Source organism: Sus scrofa, chromosome 16, assembly GCF_054392235.1.
Source record: "Sus scrofa isolate SSC_HxYL_T2T_F1_AM1 chromosome 16, Sscrofa_HxYL_maternal_Yorkshire_Landrace_v2.0, whole genome shotgun sequence".
NCBI classification, from domain to species: Eukaryota; Metazoa; Chordata; class Mammalia; order Artiodactyla; family Suidae; genus Sus; species Sus scrofa.
In genome coordinates this window covers 65,337,268-65,357,320 of record NC_139398.1, presented here as the reverse complement: position 1 = coordinate 65,357,320, position 20,053 = coordinate 65,337,268, and the positions used below count along the sequence as shown (strand labels likewise).

General features: G+C 46.8%; 1 long non-coding RNA gene across 2 annotated transcripts in view; it reads right to left on the bottom strand.

Annotated features, from left to right (window-relative positions):
* The window catches only part of LOC102158145 (uncharacterized), a 96,039-nt gene extending 78,011 nt beyond the window's left edge, over positions 1-18,028 (bottom strand). The window contains exon 1 of one of the 2 annotated variants that reach the window (XR_014830878.1): positions 17,898-18,028. This is a non-coding gene — a long non-coding RNA (uncharacterized LOC102158145). Of the gene's footprint in view, positions 1-17,336; positions 17,606-17,897 lie in introns of those variants that run through there. The other variant, XR_014830880.1, reaches the window with a different exon arrangement.
* Positions 18,029-20,053: the final 2,025 nt, after the last annotated feature.

The following is a 20,053-nucleotide window of genomic DNA, read 5'->3' as shown; positions in this document are numbered from 1 at the left end:
AGGAAGAGGATCTTTAGTCCTGAAATCCACTGGAAAAGTAAAATTTAATGAAAAGACGGTATTAGAGGACCTTCTTGCTCTAAACTTGGATGAGTAAACGTCTGCATTTCCATACTGGCTTGAGAATGAAGGCTCTACTCGTGATAGTTATTACGTGCTGCGCTTCATGAGGTAAGATGGACATTTAATGCGGCTGTAGGTTCTAGCTGTAGAGACTGAAGTTTGTTGAGTTGTCGACACTTTCTTACCAGATCTGAAGGGTAAAGGAGGTGGGAAGCCACAGTGAGACTGTGGCCGCAGGCAAGAGGCTTTCCCACCTAAATCTTATTGTCTCTTTGGGGCAGGAGTCAACTGGGGTAGAGGAGGATCTACCGCAGTTGGCACAGCTGGTCATGCCAGGAGCAACAACCCAGAGAGCCACACTCAAGAGGGCTCATTTCTGCTCCCGAGAGTCCACATGTGGCACGTGCACAGCCCTCTCCCTCACAGGAGCTCTCACTTCAGGGTCCCCCCAGATGACTGCCATTAGTTCCTGTCTGCCCCTCGGTGGTGGCTCCTTCAGGGTAGATAAGCCATCTGGAATGTCCCCTCCTCCTGGCCATTTCCTTGAGCTCAGAAACTATTCACAGGTAAGATAACACCAGACAGACAAGAAGCAGAGTCCACCTATGGAGACATCAGCCATTTCCCAGGGTTGACATAATCTTCTCCAGATCCTGCCCTTTCCCACTTCCTGACCTGCCTAGATTTTATCGAATTGCTTTCTGCCTGGTCCCCAGTGGAGCCTGGAGACATTTCATGTTCCTGGGCTGAGTTTTCTCAGGTCAAGTCTCATGTTGGCTGGGGACCTACTTGGGTAAGTAGTATGAACTTTGGGACTGTTGATTCATCTGTAAAATGGGGAAAATATTACTTAGTAACAAGGAAGCCTGGCCCTTAAGAGAACTTCATCATAAATCACCTTTCATTTCCTCTAAGCAAGTTGCCTGACTGCTTTGTGTCTTTCTAATTTCCTGTCCCAGGATCTGTTGGGAGGAAAGAATATGGGCAGCAGGTTGGGAGGGGTACTCATACCCATGGATTTAATGGCTACTGAACATCCATAAACAAGAGGCATCCCATATGAAAACAACCTACCCAAGAAGCACAGAGGTGCCAGACCTGGAATCCTGCTTCCATCTTTAATAACTCTCTTCCCCTCGCCAACTCCCCTCCCTCTCCGCTTCCTCACTCAACTACACCCAAAGGATGTGAGATACCAACATGACTCAGAGAGGTAATGGCCCATTCAGAATTACTCCATCCATTCAACATTTACTGAGCCTGTGCCTGATTCTGGGTTTGACTTCTGGGATCCAGGGATAATGGAAGAGGTCCTTGACCTCCCAAATTTTCCAGCATGGATAGGGATGTATATAGAGGGGGTGGGGTGCTGGCAGAGACATGCAGGCATGTACGGAAGTCTTCACACCACAATGAGATAAATGTGGCTTGGAGACGAAGCCAAAGTACCATGCTGAGAGGAGAGAAGAAAGGCAAAGCAACGAAGGGCTCCACAGAAGAGGAGCTGGAACTTATAGGTGAGCAGAAATTCACCAGGGAGCTGTGGGCTCAGCAATTCACCAAGGGGCTGCCTGGGCTGAAATACTCTTCAAAGTGGTTATCAGATGAGAGCTTCAGTGCCAGGAATCAGGGGTAGTGACTGGGGCCAACTCCAGGAAACGGATGTGTCGAAGGGGTATAGGATGCACTGGACCCCCCACAGGAAGACCTGGAACACCCACTCAGAGGCACCATTTAGAGCAGTGACACCTGCGCCACTTATACCAATAGTCTGAGCTGGGAGAGCTCATGCAGAAGGTGTTCCACAAAAGTCCACTGAAGTTCACCATTCGGACATCCCCATCTATAAACCGGGGTTAAGAACATTTACTCCAGCTATCCCATGGGGTTATTTGGGAGGGTGAATTGAGACCACAGAGATGGAAGACACTCTAAACTATAAAACACTCTACTGACATAAGAATTATTAATTGAACTGATACAGCTGATTGTCACAGACAAAAACCATCCAAGGAAGCAACTGGTGAAGTGTAGCAGCTTCTCTGGACAGCAGGGAGCAGCTCTAATTAAGGAAGTCCCTTCTCTCCAGTTGTGTTACTAGGACTATTACGATTACTATTAGAGAAATCTTTTATGTTGGTGAGTGGAACAAATCATGCGAGACCTTGAGCAATAAGAAACAGCAATAGAATGGATATATAAATAGTTGGGGCGGCAGGGAGACCTAAGAATTACTTCATCTCAGTTACTGATGGCCAAGTCTCAACCCCCTATTTTAGAAAAAAGATATTGAGGCCCAGAGAGGGTACAGGGTCCTAGCGCTCACCTGGACCAAGTCATAATCATGACAGATCAATTTTTTTGTTTGTTTGCTTTTTGGGGTTTTTTGGCTGCACCGGGACATGTGGAAATTCCCAGACCACAGCAGTGACTCAAGTCCCTGTAGGGATGATGCTTGATCCTTAACCTGCTAAACCCCCAGGAAACTCCCTGACAGCTCACATTATTGAGTGCAGCCCTATGATTGAGCACCTACATATATCAGGTCATTGGATCCATATAACAACCCTATGAGGTAGATTCTATAATTACTTCCATTTTACAGACAGGGAAATGGTCTCAAACCAAGCAGCTTGTCCAGGTTCACGGTTAGTAAGTGAGGGTTATGGCTCGGGACTCCCTGTTGCCAGGGCAACGGGAAGTCCACAGGTAAAGAAATCTTTGTGGGAAGAAGTATGTTGTTTAATTTATTTGGGGCGGGGGAAAGATTTGACTACAATGGAGATTACTGATGTCATAGAGTGTGGGAAAGCCTAGAACGCTATTTCTTACTTGGGAGTGAAAAAACATGCAAGGGCTTGGGAACCAATTAGCCGTGGCTCCCTTCAAGCCAGGCCCTAGAGAAAGAAATGCAGTTAGAGGCGCCATAATGCCTGAGCCCTCCTGCTCCCTCTCTCTCATTAGCTGACACCATCAATTCAAGGTTAATGCATGCCAGGATCGGGAGCTAATTATTCCACCATTATAGACATAAATTTCCCCTGGAGAACATCCCGAGATGGGAGCTAGAGAGAAGAGGAAGAGGCTGGGAAGGAGAGAGGCTGCCTGGCTCTTACAAATGGGAAAATAATCTGGCATCAGCTGGAGTGGGTTCCCAACCACTGGAATATGCTTTCCAAAGATTCTCAGAGTCTCTCCTGGTTTTTCTCAAGCTATTTGCCTGGCTGGGGAGGATTTCCAGCAGTCCTCAAGGCCCCATCTGTCAGCATCAGTGGTTCCTAAAAGAGCTTGTAGAAAATCCTTTAATTCCATAGTGTATTTAATCCCTAATCCGCGTCATGCACTTGGATGCAGGGAAGAAGGAGCGGGAGCAGACACAATGATTCATTACATAGTCCCTGACTTCTAGGAACTCTCAATACTGGGGCAGAAAAATATACATCCAATCAACTCTGTATAGAGACAGGGAGAGTCATTCCAAGTAGGAGTTTCGGGGAAGGGAGAAGGGTTTGAGGTGCGTCTTAAAGGACAAGTAACCTTTCGGGAGGGGGGAATGGGAAAGAAAGGGTAGTCCAGGTGAAGGAAGCAGCACAAGCAAAACTTCAAAGGGAGGAAGACAGAACAGGCTGAAGGGGCTGGGACCCAGGGCACAGCGTGTTGCGGGTGAGCTTCTGGGGAGAAAAGGCCAGGGAAACAGGTTGGGAGAAAGCAGGGAGGGCCCGAAGTGGCATAATGTAGAATTTCCACCTTTCTGCTAGAGGCCGTGGGGAGCCATGGATAGCTTTTGAGGAAGGAAGGGTCATAATCAGATCTGCATTTTGGAAACAGGGCTGGGACAGCAAGTGCCCCATGGAGCAAATGGAAGCGGAAGCATCAAAGCATCGAGGTGGAAGCTCTTGAAAGATTCCAACAGGAAGAAACAGAGATTTGAATTTGTATGTTGATGACTTTATTAACGTGACCTTTGAGGATAGGGGAGGGAGACACCTTTACAAATGGGCCTTTCCTACAGAGAAGGACATGTTTTTTACAAAAGGACCTAATTGGTTTTCTGAGTCCTTCCCTGGTCTGCTGTTTCTCAGGAAAGAATCAGCTTAAAACAATACGCCAAAGAGATGTATTTTAGGGCTGCAAATTCTGCTCCCCTACAACACCAAAAGACAAGTTTTTGTTGTGGTTGTTGACCACGCCCATGGCATGCAGAGGTTCCCAGGCTAGAGATGGAACTTGTACCACAGAAGTGACAACACCCAATCCTTACCCACCGGGGCCACGAGAACTCCTTTTTAAGTTGGTTTTTTTTTAAGGTTTATTATTTTTCAGATAAAATATATGATACCAACACAACATTTGTTGGGGTACAAAGTGTGACAATGCCCAGAGAAGCTCAAGAATGTAAGGGGCCCTCACTGTCCCCTTCTGGAGTTCTTTGACCTTGTTCTGTCCAAACAAAGATGACAGTTTCCTCTAAAACCTTGAGTTACAACAATATTGGGAGAAGATAGGGAAGCTTCACTTTTGGTTGTGGGCATTAATTATTATTATATCTCCTTATTTTCAGATCGTAAGGATACCTGAGGATGTGAACTCACATGTTTAGAAATGAAAATGCCGCACCTCCAAACCAAGGACTCCCCTACCATCTTCTTTCTGAAATTCATACCAGAGGAGAAACTAGGAAAGTGCACAGATGTACGTGACCATGTACATGCATACAGGTGCCACACACACACACACACACACACACACACGCCTCATGCCCTACGTCCAAGGAATGCTTTACATGTCTAGAGAACACAACCACTCAAGCTGTTTGTCTATTCAAGGTGGGGGATTGAAGATGCTGCGCTCAGAACCCCACCTCCGAGGGAAAGAGTTCAAAGAGAGCGGAGAGGAAGGCCAATAACAGAACAGGGATGCGTCCAAAGCTGAGAAATCAGAGAGGCATTAGGAAGATCTGAAAAGGTGGCAGAGGAAAAGGTGGGGGTTGTTTACCTGGGGTTCAGGAGGCTGGCTCTGCAAGGCTCTGGGGCTGGAGAAGAGAGGCCATCATTAATCACACAGCTTCCAAGCGCCCCGTGACTCAGCTAGGTAGATGCTTCGTGTGTTTCCGATCCTCACAGTAACCCCATGACACAGGCATAATTATCCCCTTTTGCAAATGAGAAAACTGAGGCTCAGAGGCAGCAGGGAAGTGACTTGTCCCAAGTCACATGGGCAGGAAGGACCACAGCTGGGATTCACACCTATTCCAAAAACCCATGTACTTTTCTCTCTACCAGTTTCTTAAGAGGGCACTGTTGACATTTTAGGTTGGATAGTTCTTGCTTGTGTGTGTATGTGTGTGTGTGTGTGTTGGGGGAGGTTTTCTGCCTGTGCAGTGCAGGGTATTCACGAACATCCCTGGCCTCTTCCCAGGAGGTGCCATTAGCATCTGCCTCCAGTTGTGACAGCATCTCTAGACAGTCGATTGCCACATGTCCGCTTAGGGGCAAAACTGCCCCTGCTTGAGAAGCACTGCTCCACACACTGCCACCTCCCCCAGCAAAGGCTGTCATGGTCCCCGTCCCTGCCAATCTCATCCCTTGCAGAATGAATGACCCTCCACTCCCCAGCCTGCACACGTCCTCTGCTCCACTGAGTTGCCCATGGAGGCAGCTCCATGAAGCTGGCTCAGTCAATACCACCACGCCAGGCAGAGGAACAGGGAAGGGATGACACACCACGGCCCAGTGCAGGACCTGCTAAAAGACAGCCATGCCCAGCGAGCTATGGAGCAAAAAGAAGGGGTGGCTGGGTGCTGTGTGTGTCTGTGGGGAGGACATGGAGGACAGGAGAGTGTGTGAGTGTGAAGGAGGCGGGACCATGGAGTGTGTCTCTGTATGTGCGAGTGAGGGTATTTGGGAGGGAATATGGATGTGCATACATTTCAGTGTATGCGTATGTGTGTGTCTATATGTGAATGCCTTGTGTGGGGTATGTGCATGTTTGTCTATGTATAAAGCATGTGTCTTTGTGTGTGTGTGCGTGCATGCACGTGTATAGGGTCAGCAAGAGGGAAGACCTCCCAGAGAGGCCAGCACTGGGTTTGGCTGTTGAAGAATGAGGAGCAGTTCGATGGGTGGAGAGAGTAGGGAGGGTGTTCCAGGAAGAGGGAACGAGGAGTGCAAAGACCAGAGGTGTGACCGAGTGTGGCATGTTTGGGGTGTGGTGGCAGCAGAGCAGAGAAGGGGGAAGGGGAGAAGATGAGGAGTCCATTTGGGGCCACTGTAGAAGGACCGTCCTGGAGACCTCAGCACCTTACTTAGGTTCTGGGTGGGCACCCCAGCCTTTTGGAGAGATGCTGGCAACAACAGGGTGGCACCTCTGGAGAGGCCCAGGAGAAGGTCTGGCAAGGCCACAGTCATGGCCACACCTGAACTGCCCGCAGTTATGTTTACAAAGCGAATGCAAACTATAGGGATTAGAAGGCCATGGTCTAAAGCTGAGCTTGGAGTGTGCCATCTATAACATTCAGGGAAAGAGGGGATGGGAGCAAGCCAGGAACCTGTGGCAAAAACGGGCTTGATTTCTCTAACCTCAGATGACTGATCTTCGAGGCACTTCCAGAATTATCTGCTCTGTGCCAGCCAAGGGAAGGGGCAGTGGGAGCCCTGAGACTGAGACCACCTCACCTAGCCCATTCAGCTCAGCCCCACCAGGCCTGGGGGAGGGGACCTGCACTCCACAGTCAGCCACTCTCTGGCTGCATGTCCTAGGGCAGGGCATTCCACTCCCCAGCTCTCGGTTTCCTAGAACAGGAGTCCCAAAATGCCAACAGCATTGAGTCATTGTGGTTCATTCAAACAATGTGTACACCTCCTACGTGCCAGGCACCGGAATACATCAGGGAACTATACAGATGAAGTCCCCTGCCTATGTGGAGCTTGCATTCTTTGGGGAGGAGCCCAGTGGATAGTAGACAATAAACACAGTAAATGACTGAATTACGGAGGGTAGTGGAGGGGGATAAGATATGGAGAAAAAGAAGAGAGCAGGGGAGGGGGATGGAAAGCCTGGGGAGCCCAACACCACACTATGAAATAGGCTAGCAGGGCAGAAGCACAGGCTGGAGACAGTGCAGCTGAGACCAGAAGGGAGTATCTGGTGATTCCATGGGATGGCTGGGTCTGGCCCTCAGAACCTGCTGAACAGTTCAGAAGAGCATTCATCACTCTGACTGGCTGGTCAGGCTCCCAGCCTGGCTCAGGATCTCAGGGACAGTATCCAGATCTCACAGGGCTCACTCTGCCCACTGAGACCTGTTCAGTGTGCCCAGCCACTCTGTAAGACTCCTGGAGGCTGACTGTTGTCCCAGCCTTGTCCCTGCCTTGTTCACCAGGGACAAAGTGCCCGACTAACCTGGCCCTGACTTCCCATTGTATCCCCAATAGCTTGAGGCCACTGGGGAAAGCAAACAAACTTTAGATATGATCTCATTGCACACGCAGGAAAATGATTGGTCCAGGTCAGACTCCTTCATTCAGGCCTGCATCCGTGCCTCCCTGGACCACTGCCCTGGTTTCCTAGCTGAGCCCATATCATCAGTTTCTCCAAATCCAATCTTTCCACCAAGAAGCTGCCAGAGTGATCTTTCTCCAACAAAAATCTGATTGTGTCACTTCTCTGTTTTCACTCCCTAGTTCCCATAAAATAAAGTCCCAACTCCTGGGCATGGCATTCAGAGGTGACCAGGAGGCACCCTGCCTACTCTCCAGCCTGGCCGTTGCCACCTAAACTAGTGTCAAGCCCCCACACCTCTACTCACACTGCTCTCTCCACTGAGAAATGCCCTTCCTCCCTCTGACACCTACTCACCTTTCAAGATTCAGCTCAAGTATCGCCCCTTCTAGAAACTTCCTTGAACCCCAGCTCTCATTCCAGATAGAATCAAGCAATACTTCTTGACTCAAGCCCCTGTTACCTTTACTTCTGTCGCTCAAACTTCCAACCTCTAGCTTGGTAGAACTGGGTACCATTTTAGTTTTTAGTCATCAAATATACTTTCCTAAGCTTTTGTATTACTGTGTTTTCTTAAGGAATCGAGTGCTTCCATTCTCAGGTGTTGGAGTCACAGTTTTTTGATAGCACTGGGATGAAGCCATTGTAAAATGTACAACAATCATAACTGGCAAGCGCAGCCTGTGGGGCAAATCCTCCCCACTGCTTGGTGTTTATAAATAAAGTTTTATTAGAAACACCCATGAGCATGTGTGTATGTATCGAGTATGACTTCTTCTGCATTACAACAGCAGAGTTAGGAGAGACCATGAGGTCCACAAAGCTGAACAGATTTACTATTATCTGGCCCTTTTTAGAAAACATTTGCTGACCCGGATGATCATAAGGGCAAGGACTATGCCTGTTTTGCTCCTGGAACATAAGAAACACCTGATAAGTACTTTTGAATAAATGAATGATGCATACATTCTAGGATGATAGAAGCAAAGGCAGAGCACTGGGTGTGGATTTTTGGAAGGAGCTGGAGGATTTGAGAGTGTGGGCTATGGGGGTGGGGAGGTGGGGGCTTGGGTTAGCCCAGTATTACCTTCTGCCTCTCACATGAGAAAAGAGCGTTGCCTAGCCTCAAAAAGGAGATGGGGTCTGTGTCCACTGACCAAGGGGAACACCTCCTTCCACCCAAGCTGGTTTGAGTTTGCAATGATCTTGAGTATAATAGCTCTGAGCACCTTGGGGTGAAAGTTAACTGCCACCGGCTAGGACTCCACTGCTGTAGCAACTCTAAAAGACAGTTCTGAGGGCCCCAGCAAGGGGTCATCTATGGCATAGAGAAGTGAGTCCTGAGACTCTATCCTCAGGGAGGCAGGAAAGGGGTTAAGAAAAGAACTAAGGAAAGTTGACTAGAAGACCTCAGGGAACAAGTCTTTTTTTTTTTTTTTTTTTTTTGCTTTTGCTTTTTAGGGCCGCACCCACAGCATATGGAAGTTCCCAGGCTAGAGGTCAAATTGGAGCTACAACTGCCAACCTACACCACAGCCACAGAGACTCAGGATCCAAGCTACGCCTGCGACCTAGACTGCAGCTCACGGCAATGCTGGATCCTTAACCCTCTGAGTGAGGCCAGGGATTGAACCTGCATCCTCATGGATATAGTTAGCTTTGTAAACCGCTGAGCCATAACAGGAATTCCTTGGGGTTCAAGTCTAATGGGAATCTATATTAAAGAGAAAGTTAGAAAAAAGGAATAGGTATTGAATCCATGGGAAGGGTTATAGGAGTGAATTCAGTTTTCAAATGTTTAACTTCAAAGGAACCCAATCACCGCAAGCGGGCAGTGCTTCGGGCACATGCCATTCAGGTTCATGAATCATCACCTGAGATGAGGTCAGCAAAATGTGGGCTGTGGCCCAGATCCTGCCCAGCACCTGTTTTTGTAAATAAGGTGTCATTGGAATATCACCTTGCCCATTCATTTTGCTATTCCCTGTGACTGCTTCCATGCTACATCAAGGTTGAGTAGTTGCTGCATGTCTTAAAGCCTTAAACAATGCACTACTACTCGCTCTTTACGGAAAACATTTACTGATTCCTGACCTGAGTTAGCCAGGGACCCAACCCAATTAAAGAGTGTGAAATGATTAGAAGTGAGCAGGAGGATGTGGTCACTGAGAGAATGGCCAGAGGTCACACAGTCTGGTCAACCTGTCCAAGGCAAAATAGCGAATTAAGCAAATATCATGTCGGAGTGTTCCTGAAGTTCAAGATTAAAACAGAATACCAGTGGGAAACAGCTGGGCCATGTACTTAAGGTGGTGGCCAGGGAATCCCCAAGGCCAAGTCTGGTCTCCAGTCAATGTGGTCAATGTAGATGACCCTTTAGGATCTAGGTAGCAGCAACACGGAGAGCTCTGAAACTGCCTTTGTCCTCGGGTCTGGGTGGCCTCCAGGTCAGCTCCACCTGGCTTGGCAAATGCCCCTTAACTTAAAATGGCCTCAGTTCTAGCCAATCAGGACCCACAGACCATGTCAAATCAGGTCCCCAGAGGAAGTCTGGGTCCCCAGGAAAAAGGTCTGGGTCATCAGGGAGGGATTTGTGCAGAGTTGCTGATGTGCAGGCACAGGCCACAGACCCACAACTGGAGACACAGGCCTGCAGAGGAGAGTTAGGAAGCGAGACAGACAGCATGAGGCAAGAGAAGGAGAAGAGAACAGAGAGAAGAAAAGCTAAGGAGACAGTAAAGAGAAAGAGACATGGCTTGAAAGAAAAATGCTGGACCTAGTTTTCCTGCTAAATAAGCCATGCTGGAAGGGCTCAATAAGGTGATAGAGAACAAATCCTTTTCTCCATCATTAATTCATTCAATCCCCACATGTATCTGGTTCTATGCTGTACATTAAGGAGTAAGAGTTTCTCTAGGAGCTCACAGTCTGATGTTGGGGGCAGGCGGAATACAAGCTATGGATTCTTCAGTTTACGGCGTGATAGATGCTGTGAGAAAGGTCAGCACAGAGGGCAGGAAGCAAACCTGGCAGGACAGGAGGGACGCTCAGGGACCTGTTGTGGTTCGCCTGATGGATGGGATGGAGAAGACAAAGGATGTTCCAGGCAGGGGAACAGCATGTGCAAAGACAGGTGGGTGGGGAGAGAGAACAGGAACCCTCCAGGGGGGCATTTGGACCTGTGAGCCAGTGTGGAATGACAACTGCAAAAGAAGGGAGTGGTGGAGGGTGAGTATCTTCGAGGCCAGATCCTAAAGGCTTTTGAATGCTGTGCCAAAAGGGCTTTGTTCAGAAAAAACATCTACTGAAGGGTTTTTAAGCAGAGAAGACATCTGACTGTAATAGAATCTCAGAACAGGCGTTGACAGGAGGGAATTGACAAGAGGCTGGAGGAAGGATGGGGCAGATGTCTCTTCCCTTGGGCCTCCCTCTAACGTCACCTCCTCAGAGAGGCCTTCCTTGACCACCCCATCTGAAACAGAACCCCTGCCTCCCCATCTCTGTAGCATCTGCTTAGGTATGTATTCATTTTCCGTTTGTGTCCCCTCCTTAGAACAGATATTTCACGAGAGCAAGGACTTCGTCTGTTTTAATTACCACTGCGTCCCCAACACCTAAAAGACACATTATAAGCTCTCAAATTCTGTTGGAATGGATGAAGGAAAAGTAATACAAGTAGTAAAAGTCCTATCTTTCTGAGAATTTGGAAACAGCCTGTTTTTATCTGAAGCAGTGAGCTGAGCAGACTTGGGCTGGCCCTGAGGGTGGTAATGAGCTGCTCTGAAGGTCAGGGAAGTGAACTGCCAGAATGTGAGATGTGTATCTCGGGACCCACCTGGGCAGGCTGCTGTCACTGCAGAGCCCTGAGAACCAGGTCCTGCAAAGATCTCTTCCATGATACTGATCCTAGTGCTTCGGGGAGGGAGGGAGGGTGCAACTGGCCACTCAGGGCCCTGGGTCTGAGGTGCAGATAAAAACTAATTTATTAAGCACCACTTGTGTGCCAGACATAGGGCAAGGTATTCCACATACGCGAATGCCACAAAGTAGGTACTATTATCCCTATTGTACAGTTGAAAAACTGAAGCCCAAAAATGATTAGGTGATTCACTGAGATTATAGAATAGGAAGCATCAGAGCCATGATCTTGGAGCCCAGATTTTTTTTTTTTTAATAAGGAATCAGATTTTATTTTTTTATTTTTAAATGGTTTTTATTTTTTCCATTATAGTTGGTTTACAGTGTTCTGTCAATTTTCTACTGTACAGCAAACTGACCCAGCCACATACACATGTATTCCTTCCTCTGCTCACGTGATCCTTGGAGCCCAGATTTGACTCCACTACCTGTGCTCTGTTCTATTCCACCAGTGAACTGAAACTTCTAATCCCATACAAGGCCCAGTCCCCTGGGCTCTGCTGGGCTCACCAAAGACACTTTTCATCCCCTTGTGATATAGACCCTCAGGCCCCTCTCACCCAGAGAGACTCCTCATGACTGCTGAGGAAGATGCTAAGGATCCTGGGTGGGCAGGGCCAAGCTGCTAAATGAACTGCAATGATTGGGGGAATGGGTCTCTCTATCCTCTTATGTTAGTGTCTTGGGGACTGTGAATCAAATGGACAAAATACAGATTAACAAGAGAAAAGACAGATTTTTCTTCACATACATAGGGGATTTCACAAAGAAATATGACTCAAAGAGGCGGTTAGAATTGGAGGCTTATCTACCATCTTTATAGGGGAAGGGGTTGAAAAGAAGGGCATTTACAGAAAATACCACTCTTAGAAGTGTGGAGGATGGGGAGAAAAGGCACTTATGGAAAGACAAGTGACTTTTAGGAAAGATAAATGATTAGGAAAATAGATGGGAGATAAAATAGTCTTTGTAACAGTGCCTATTTAGGTGTGATGTGGAAACCTCTTATCTCTGGTGCTTAAGAATCAATTTTTCTAATATAAGAAAATGAATTTATATATATGTATGACTGGGTCACTGCTGTATAGCAGAAATCGGCACAACATTGTAAATCAACTATACTTTATTAAAAACATTTTTTTAAAGACTTGATCTTTCTGATTATTCTGAGGGAAGGGTTTTTTGAGATTTTTGTTTTGTTTTGGGGAAGTTTTTTTTTTTTTTTTAAGGAATCCAAATGCCTTCTGTTGAAAATAATTTTATGCCATTGTGCCATATTCTGGATCCCTTCAAAGCACTGGGCTCTAAAACCTGGGCAATATCGCAGGGAATGAAAAGGAATATTTGAATCCAAGGACCCCTGGAAACTGACCGAGGAATCATTTTGACAAATAAAGGTAGTGTACTGAGTGCGAGTGTGTGGGTATGGCTGGACTATCCTGATTAGGGACTGCTTCCCGGTCCGTCCAGCCCACCTTTCTCCACCTGCCCTAAAGCCAGCAGTGCCAGTGATTGTGTTTGCAGCTTGGGAGTGATATCTGAGGTCTTCAATACTCTCTGTTTCTGACACAGTCTTCTAAAGGGGCCAGTCACCCAGCCACTCAGAAGAAAAGGCTGATTGAGAGCACAAGAACAAAGCAACCGGGGGGGGGGGGGGGGGGGGGAAGGGAGCGGAGCCTCCCTTGGCTTCTGGGATTCTTAGACGATGGGAATCTGGTTGAACCCCAAGAAATGAGAAAAGTCAAAGTCAAGCTAGGGTGTATGGTGCTGCAGATTTCCAAGAGTTTGAGAAGCGAAGGTCCCTGAGGAGGCGTGAGGCCAGCCCTCAGCTTCTCCAGTGAGAACTCATTTCCCTGGACAGGGGCTCCCACAGGTGTCCCCACAAAACCCACCCTACTTCCCCTGCCCTCCTGATGAAGCCAACTCCCTCCCACCCTCCGGGAATCAGCTTCAATGTCAACCTCTCAAAAGGACATTCCCTCCTTAATCCCCATTGTTACTGCCTATTTATTTCCTGCAGAGCTTTTATCACAAGTTGTAGTTGAATATGTTTCTTTACTTCTTTATTTCCTGTCTCCACCTCTGAAATGTGAGCTTTAAAACAGCAGGTGTGATTGATTGAGTCAGCAATGTCCCACCTGCACTCAGCACAGTGCCTGGCCCAGGGCTGGTAGGTTTTGAGTAATACTGATTCACTGAATCAGCAAGTGAATGAGATGGGAGCCCTACTGGCAGCAATCATCTTCAAATTGTAGAAAGAATAAGAATTACCCTAAGGAGCTTATTAAAATTCAGATTCCTTGGCCTCACTTCTTGAGATTCCAATTCAGCAGAATTGGGGACAGGCCTGGGGAGGTGCATTTTTAACAAGTACCCCTGGTGATTCTGACACAGGAACCACTGATTTAGGAACCACTGTCTCAGTGGCACGCTTTCTCTCCACTGCAGAGACACTGCCAAGAAAGGAACTTTCACCACTTGCCTTTTCACATTTTTCCAGTCCTTTAAGCAGATAAAGTCTGAAAGTTTATGCCTTGGAGATGAGGGGGGTTGCAGGGAGAGCATGAAAGGGTGAAGGAAGCAGGTATGTATTTATCGTTATTAGGAATTAGAAGCAAATATAAAAACCTGTAATACACTGCTGTTACCCAGTGTTCAAGTGTCATTGCTTACATTCATTCACTGGCTCAGCAGACTTTCTGAGAACCCGCTATGTGACCAATGCACTGACCTTGGTACTGAGGATGAACCAATTGAGTAGACAAAGAACTTGACCTTCAGGAGATCCAACTTAGTGATGGAGACAGACGGGTGAGTAACATGTTGAGAACAATTAAACCCAACCAAAGCAATGTGTGAGGGGAGCCAGGGAGGAAAGTCAAAGAGCTCCGCAGAGGAGATGGGATCAGGACCAGAGGAGATGGGATCAGAGGAGATGGCTAAAGCACTTGGCCAGGAAGAGGGAATAGCACAGGGCAAAGATCAGCACAAACTGGCAATGATGATGATGTAGAAAGCATTTGGGAGGAGACATCAAGCAATGAACAGCATTGTCCAAAGTCAACCTTGACCTGCTCAGGGGTCACAAATGCCAGGCCACAGCAGAGTTTCTCTTGTCTGTCCAATTTTTTTTAAGTTGGGATGTTTTTAGGCAAAGAACTCTCCTACTGACCACGGTTCCCACCATGTCTTACCCTCGGCCCACTTCTTACATCAAGTTGCCCGCCCAGCCCCTGAAGGCATTCAGGACTGCCACTCTTTCTTGGAGAGGAGGGTTCAACAGAGAGCAGAAATCAGAGTGGTAATTTGATCCCCTCTGGGTCTTTATGAAGATCCGTTAGGTAATATGTAGTAGATGAAATACAATTGGGAGCTGAAAGAACAGCCAGGAACTTTTTCAAGAGCTTGGTATAACGGTCTCAAACTTTCTTGATCCTATACCCTCCATATACATAAATTTATTTACTTAGAAACCATGTGCACGTCTTACTTCCTAATATATTAAGATATATTATATATGTTTTAGTGATGACTGCACCCAATTCCTATGGTTTTTATGGTTTTCTTTCCCACACTAAAAGTGAATTTCTGAGAGCAGCTGGGTGTCCTACAATTTAGTTCAATTTTGATATTATCTGCCAGGAGATAGCATCAGATCCCACAGGTTAAGGACCCAGTCCCATAGGACTGCCTCCCCTCCACTGTCTTCAGATGCCAATCTCAAGTCCAGGTTGTCACCTGTGGGTCTGACCAACCAGCTATATTATCAGAGGTTCCAATGCGCTCCCTCCTCGGGTTCAGTTAATCTGCCAGAGCACCTCACACAACTCAGAGAAACACCTTACTTACTAGACTACAGGTTTTTTGTGAAAGGGTATACCTCAGGAACATCCAGAGGGAAGAGATGCATAAGGTAAGGCATAGGGAAAGGGCAGGAAGCTTCCAATCTCTCTCCCCAATCTGCACATGGTCACTAATCCCAGCTTTTGAACCTTGTCCTTTTGGGGTTTTATGCAGGCTTCATTACTTAAACATAATTGATGAAATCTTTAGCTACTAATAACTGATTCAACCTCCAGTTCCTTTTCCCTCCCTGGAGGTCAAGCTTGGGACTAAAAGTTCCAAACCTCTAATCACATAGTTGGCTCCTCTGGTAATAAGCCCTCATCCCTAGGTGACCTAGGGTCAGTCCAAAAGTCACCTCACAACAAAAGACACTGTTATAGCTCTTATCACTTAAGAAGTTCCAAGGATTTTGAGAGCTCTGTGTCAGGAACAGGATGAAAACCAAATACATATTTCTTATTATAAGTCACAATATCCCAATAAGACATAGACAGAAAAAGGTATTTCAATGGATGCACTAAAGACGAAATTACACTACTTTGAGGAGTTCCCTGGTGACCTAGCAGTTAAAGATTCAGAGTTTTCACTGCTGTGGCTCAAGTTCAATTCCTGGCCGGGGAACTTCCACATGCCACATGCATGGCCAAAAAAAAAAAAATGTGTATATATACTACTTTTGAAGCTCTTATTTTGTTAATCACACAAGGAATTATTCTGAATACTAATATTTGTAGTAAGTGCAATGTGGTTGATATGTTTTATTATATGTTTATTTACCTTCATATTAACATTCTACCATTCAAATATTTACACCATTTGGGTTTTGTTTGTTTGTTTGTTTTTGTCTTTTGTCTTTTTAGGGCTGTACCTGTGGCATACGGAGGTTCCCAGGCTAGGGGTCTAATCGGAGCTGTTGCTGCCAGCCTATACCACAGCCACAGCAACACCAGATCTGAGCCATGTCTGCGACCTATACCACAGATCATGGCAATGCCGGATCCTTAACCCACTGAGCGAGGCCAGGGATCGAACCCACAACCTCATGGTTCCTAGCTGGATTTGTTTCTGCTGCGCCATGACAGGAACTCCTACACCATTTGGTTTTAAGTTCGAATTATTTTGATACTTGGTACTAACAGTTTTCAGAATTGAAAAGATACCTCACTAAAGTTCAGAGATCCAAATGGAAATATGCTACATTGGCTGTGCTTACTAAAATAGTAATTTTTCTATTGCATAGTCTTATCAACTATGCAAAGGCCTTGTTTAAATTCAGCTCATAACTTTCTCTCTTCTCTGAATGTTGATCAATTGTTCTTGCAAACTTGTTAATTGCATTTTTTTTATATTTTTTAAACCAAACGTTGGAAAACCATGAAAACTCTTCATTTGGAAGATGTTTAATTAGGGTAGGCATTAGGTAAGTGACGTGTCAACACTACCACTTTCTTGTTGTTTGTTTCTGTTTGCATTATTAATGCTATCTTCTCTCAGTAGTTTCTTTTAACAGGGGACTCATTTTTCAGCGATTTCTTAATTTAATGAAAACAAATCATAAGTCCATCTAATCTGGTCCACGTGCACTGCAGAAGGTCAAGTTACACTGAAAGAAGAGGAGTGGGGGCCAAGTTCTCCATGTTTGGAGCCTCTGCTCCATGCTCAGGTTTGTGTGACCCCAGACAGTTTGACAAACAGAGCAGTGAGAGGCCAGCATCCATCCACACAGTAAATACTACTAAAGTGCAATATTATCCCCACTGTTTGAAACCATAGAAGTTCAAATATTTCCTCCCCACACCCCAAGGGCTCCTCTTGCACAGGCCTTGGCTCATGCAGGCTTCTTTTTGGAGACCACAGTCTCCAAAGGTGAGATGATGCTGAGTCAAGTGAGGCAATGCTGAGCCAGGCACTGGCAGAGAGGACCAAATGAAAATGTGCCTGGGGTGGGGGTCAATCAGGTGATGACAAGGGGGAGGGAGAGGGAAGCTAAGGCTGTGAGGGTTGCCTACCGTTTCCGGCTGGGGCTGCAGATCGGTGGGGTATTCAGTCTGACGAGTAGGTGCTCGGGAGCCTTGTGCAACCATGGCCTCCTAGGCCAAGGGAAGAGCCCAGGGCTGTCTCCAAACCCTGCATCACTTGAACTCTCTTCCTCTATACTGCCCATCTTCTTTGAACAGATGTGCAAGGTAAGCTGACTGAGAGTCTTACCACCTGGGTTCTAGTCTGCGTTGGCCTATGCTTAGTAGCTGTGTGACTCTTGGGCACAGCTTCCTCATCTATGAATTGCGAATAAAGGGAAAAACCCTGTTTGCCTCACAGAATTACAATGCAGCTCAAATCAGATAAGGCACGGCCATGTGAAAAGGCTCTGAAAACTTCCAAACATGACATAAATGCATGGCATTATTGTGACTTACTGGAATACTATGTACATAGTGATCAAGGACCAGGCAGGGCCCTCACTCTGGCCTTTTGTTTCTCTGGGACACATTCTAGGAGGGTGTGTAACCAGGATGAGTAACCCGTGGGCAGTGTGTTTGCATAGCTGAACATCCTGAAATACCACTGACCTCAGGTGTCTGGAGACCAGAGATCATGCTTGGAAACCAGGAGGCCTGGATGCTGCAGAAGGTGCTGCATGTTCTGGAGAAGAATGTGGCTCTTCTGGAAATTCCCCACCCTAAGCATTTCTCCAGTTAATCTGAAAGAAAGTGAAGAAAGAAGCTAGCACTAGACTGAAGGCTTGTTTGAAGCTGGGAGATAAGAAGCCTTATCATACCTACTTTACTAACTTGAGGTCTGGCTTGCCCTGACCCCGATATAATCATTCTATTAAAATATTTACTGAATGCTTACATAGAAGTGCAACATAATGTCCATAGAAGTAGAGTATAAGCCCATGCAATGAAAGCTTTAACAGGAAGTTCCCTTCATGGTGCAGCAATCCAACTAGTAACCATGAGGTTGCGGGCTTGATCCCTGGCCTCACTCAGTGGGTTAAGGATCTGGTGTTGCTGTGAGCTGTGATGTAGGTCATAGGTGCAGCTCAGATCCTGTGTAGCTGTGGTGTACACTGGCAGCTGTAGCTCTGATTTGACCCTAGCCTGGGAACCTTCATATGCCATAGGTGCAGCCCTAAAAAAAAAAAAACAAGAAAGAAAGAAAAGAAAGCATTAACAATCTGGCTGGGAAGATTAAACACTGGATGATTGGATAGATGATAGGTAATAGACAGTAGATTAGTGCTAGAGATAGAGACAATAGATAGAGGAATGGTAAATGATTGATAGATACTTGGATGAGGATTGAATATGTAAGTATAAACATGACAAGATGCTAACAACATCAAATAAAAAGAACAATTTATTGATGCCAGATGCAATATGCCAGGGAGTTTCAATGTGATATTAAAACTAACATTACTGAATTCTTGCATCTACACTGTGAGGAACCATAATCCCCATTTGTCAGATAAGGAAACTGAGGTGTAAAGAGGTTAAGTAATTTGCCTAAAGCCACCCAGCTAGCCGGCCCATGTTCTTTCAGCTCACCGTTCTTGAGTCAGAGGATACCCACCCTTCCCATCCCCAACTGTTAGCTCTGAATTGTCTTTGTTACTGTTGAGCCTTTGTTTTATGTGAGAACACCTTGGAGATTCTGAAAATAGCCCAAACCACTTCCATTCATTGAGAACCTGAAACTGGATCCTCAGCCATTCCTGTTCCAGCCAGCTTCAAGTTTCTCAGGTGAAAGTGAGGACTCTCAGGAAAAATCAAAGAGCTTTCTCTTCAGACACCTACTCCCTACCAACCAGCACAGAAATGCCTGAGGCTGGCCAGGCTCCAGGAGCACACTAAGGAAACCGATTTGTAGCCAAAGGCGTCCTCGGGGCATTGAGGGGGGGTGAGGGGGGGCCCCACTCCGGCCTTCCTACCACCTTTCACTTCCAGAAGCTGCATTCTCTTTCTCTTCTACTTCTCTCCCCATCCCCCCACTTCCCACCCCCAAGGCTGGCGGGGGGTCTGGGCAGAAGCTCAGCAATGACGTCAAGCGGGTGGGAGGTGCTGCAGGGCATCTTGCCACAGACTGGCTCTCTCCTGGGCCTCTCCCTTGACCTCCCTCTCTGGCTCCCAGCACTCTCAGGGTGCCAGGCCAAGCCTCCAGGGACTTTCTTGTGCCTTCCCACAGGGCTGGAGCCGAGAGTGAGTTTCGAGGCCACTGGCTATGATGATAGGGAGGACTCCAGGCTTAGAGAACACTGGTGAAGCACTTCTGTTAAGAGGAAGTGCTGGAAGAAGAATGCTCCTAAAATGGACTTTGTGGGGAATGGAACAGCCTCTTTGTGAGGGTGGGGATGGGAAAGGAAGAACAATCGAGAAGTCTAGCTGAATTTCTCCCAGTGTCTCTTTCATCTCTTGCTGGGTTGGCCTGCTCAGCTTTTGTCCCCTATTCTCTTGACCCCTATGTCTCCTTTGGAAACTTCCCAGAGTGGAACGCACACTGGGATCTGCAAGTCTCTTTTACACAGACGCAGATTTCTGTGGATCCCAAAGAAGCACTTAAAATGCATAACTAGGAATCAGAACTTTAGAAATGGTCAAGTTCCACTCTATGGCTGGGAAGCTGAGGACTAGAGAGGCGAAGTGGCTTGCCCAAGGTCATACCTCCTGCTAACTCCCATTCCATTATACCAGGATAGAGAGGTCTCTTCCAAATTCAGAACCGG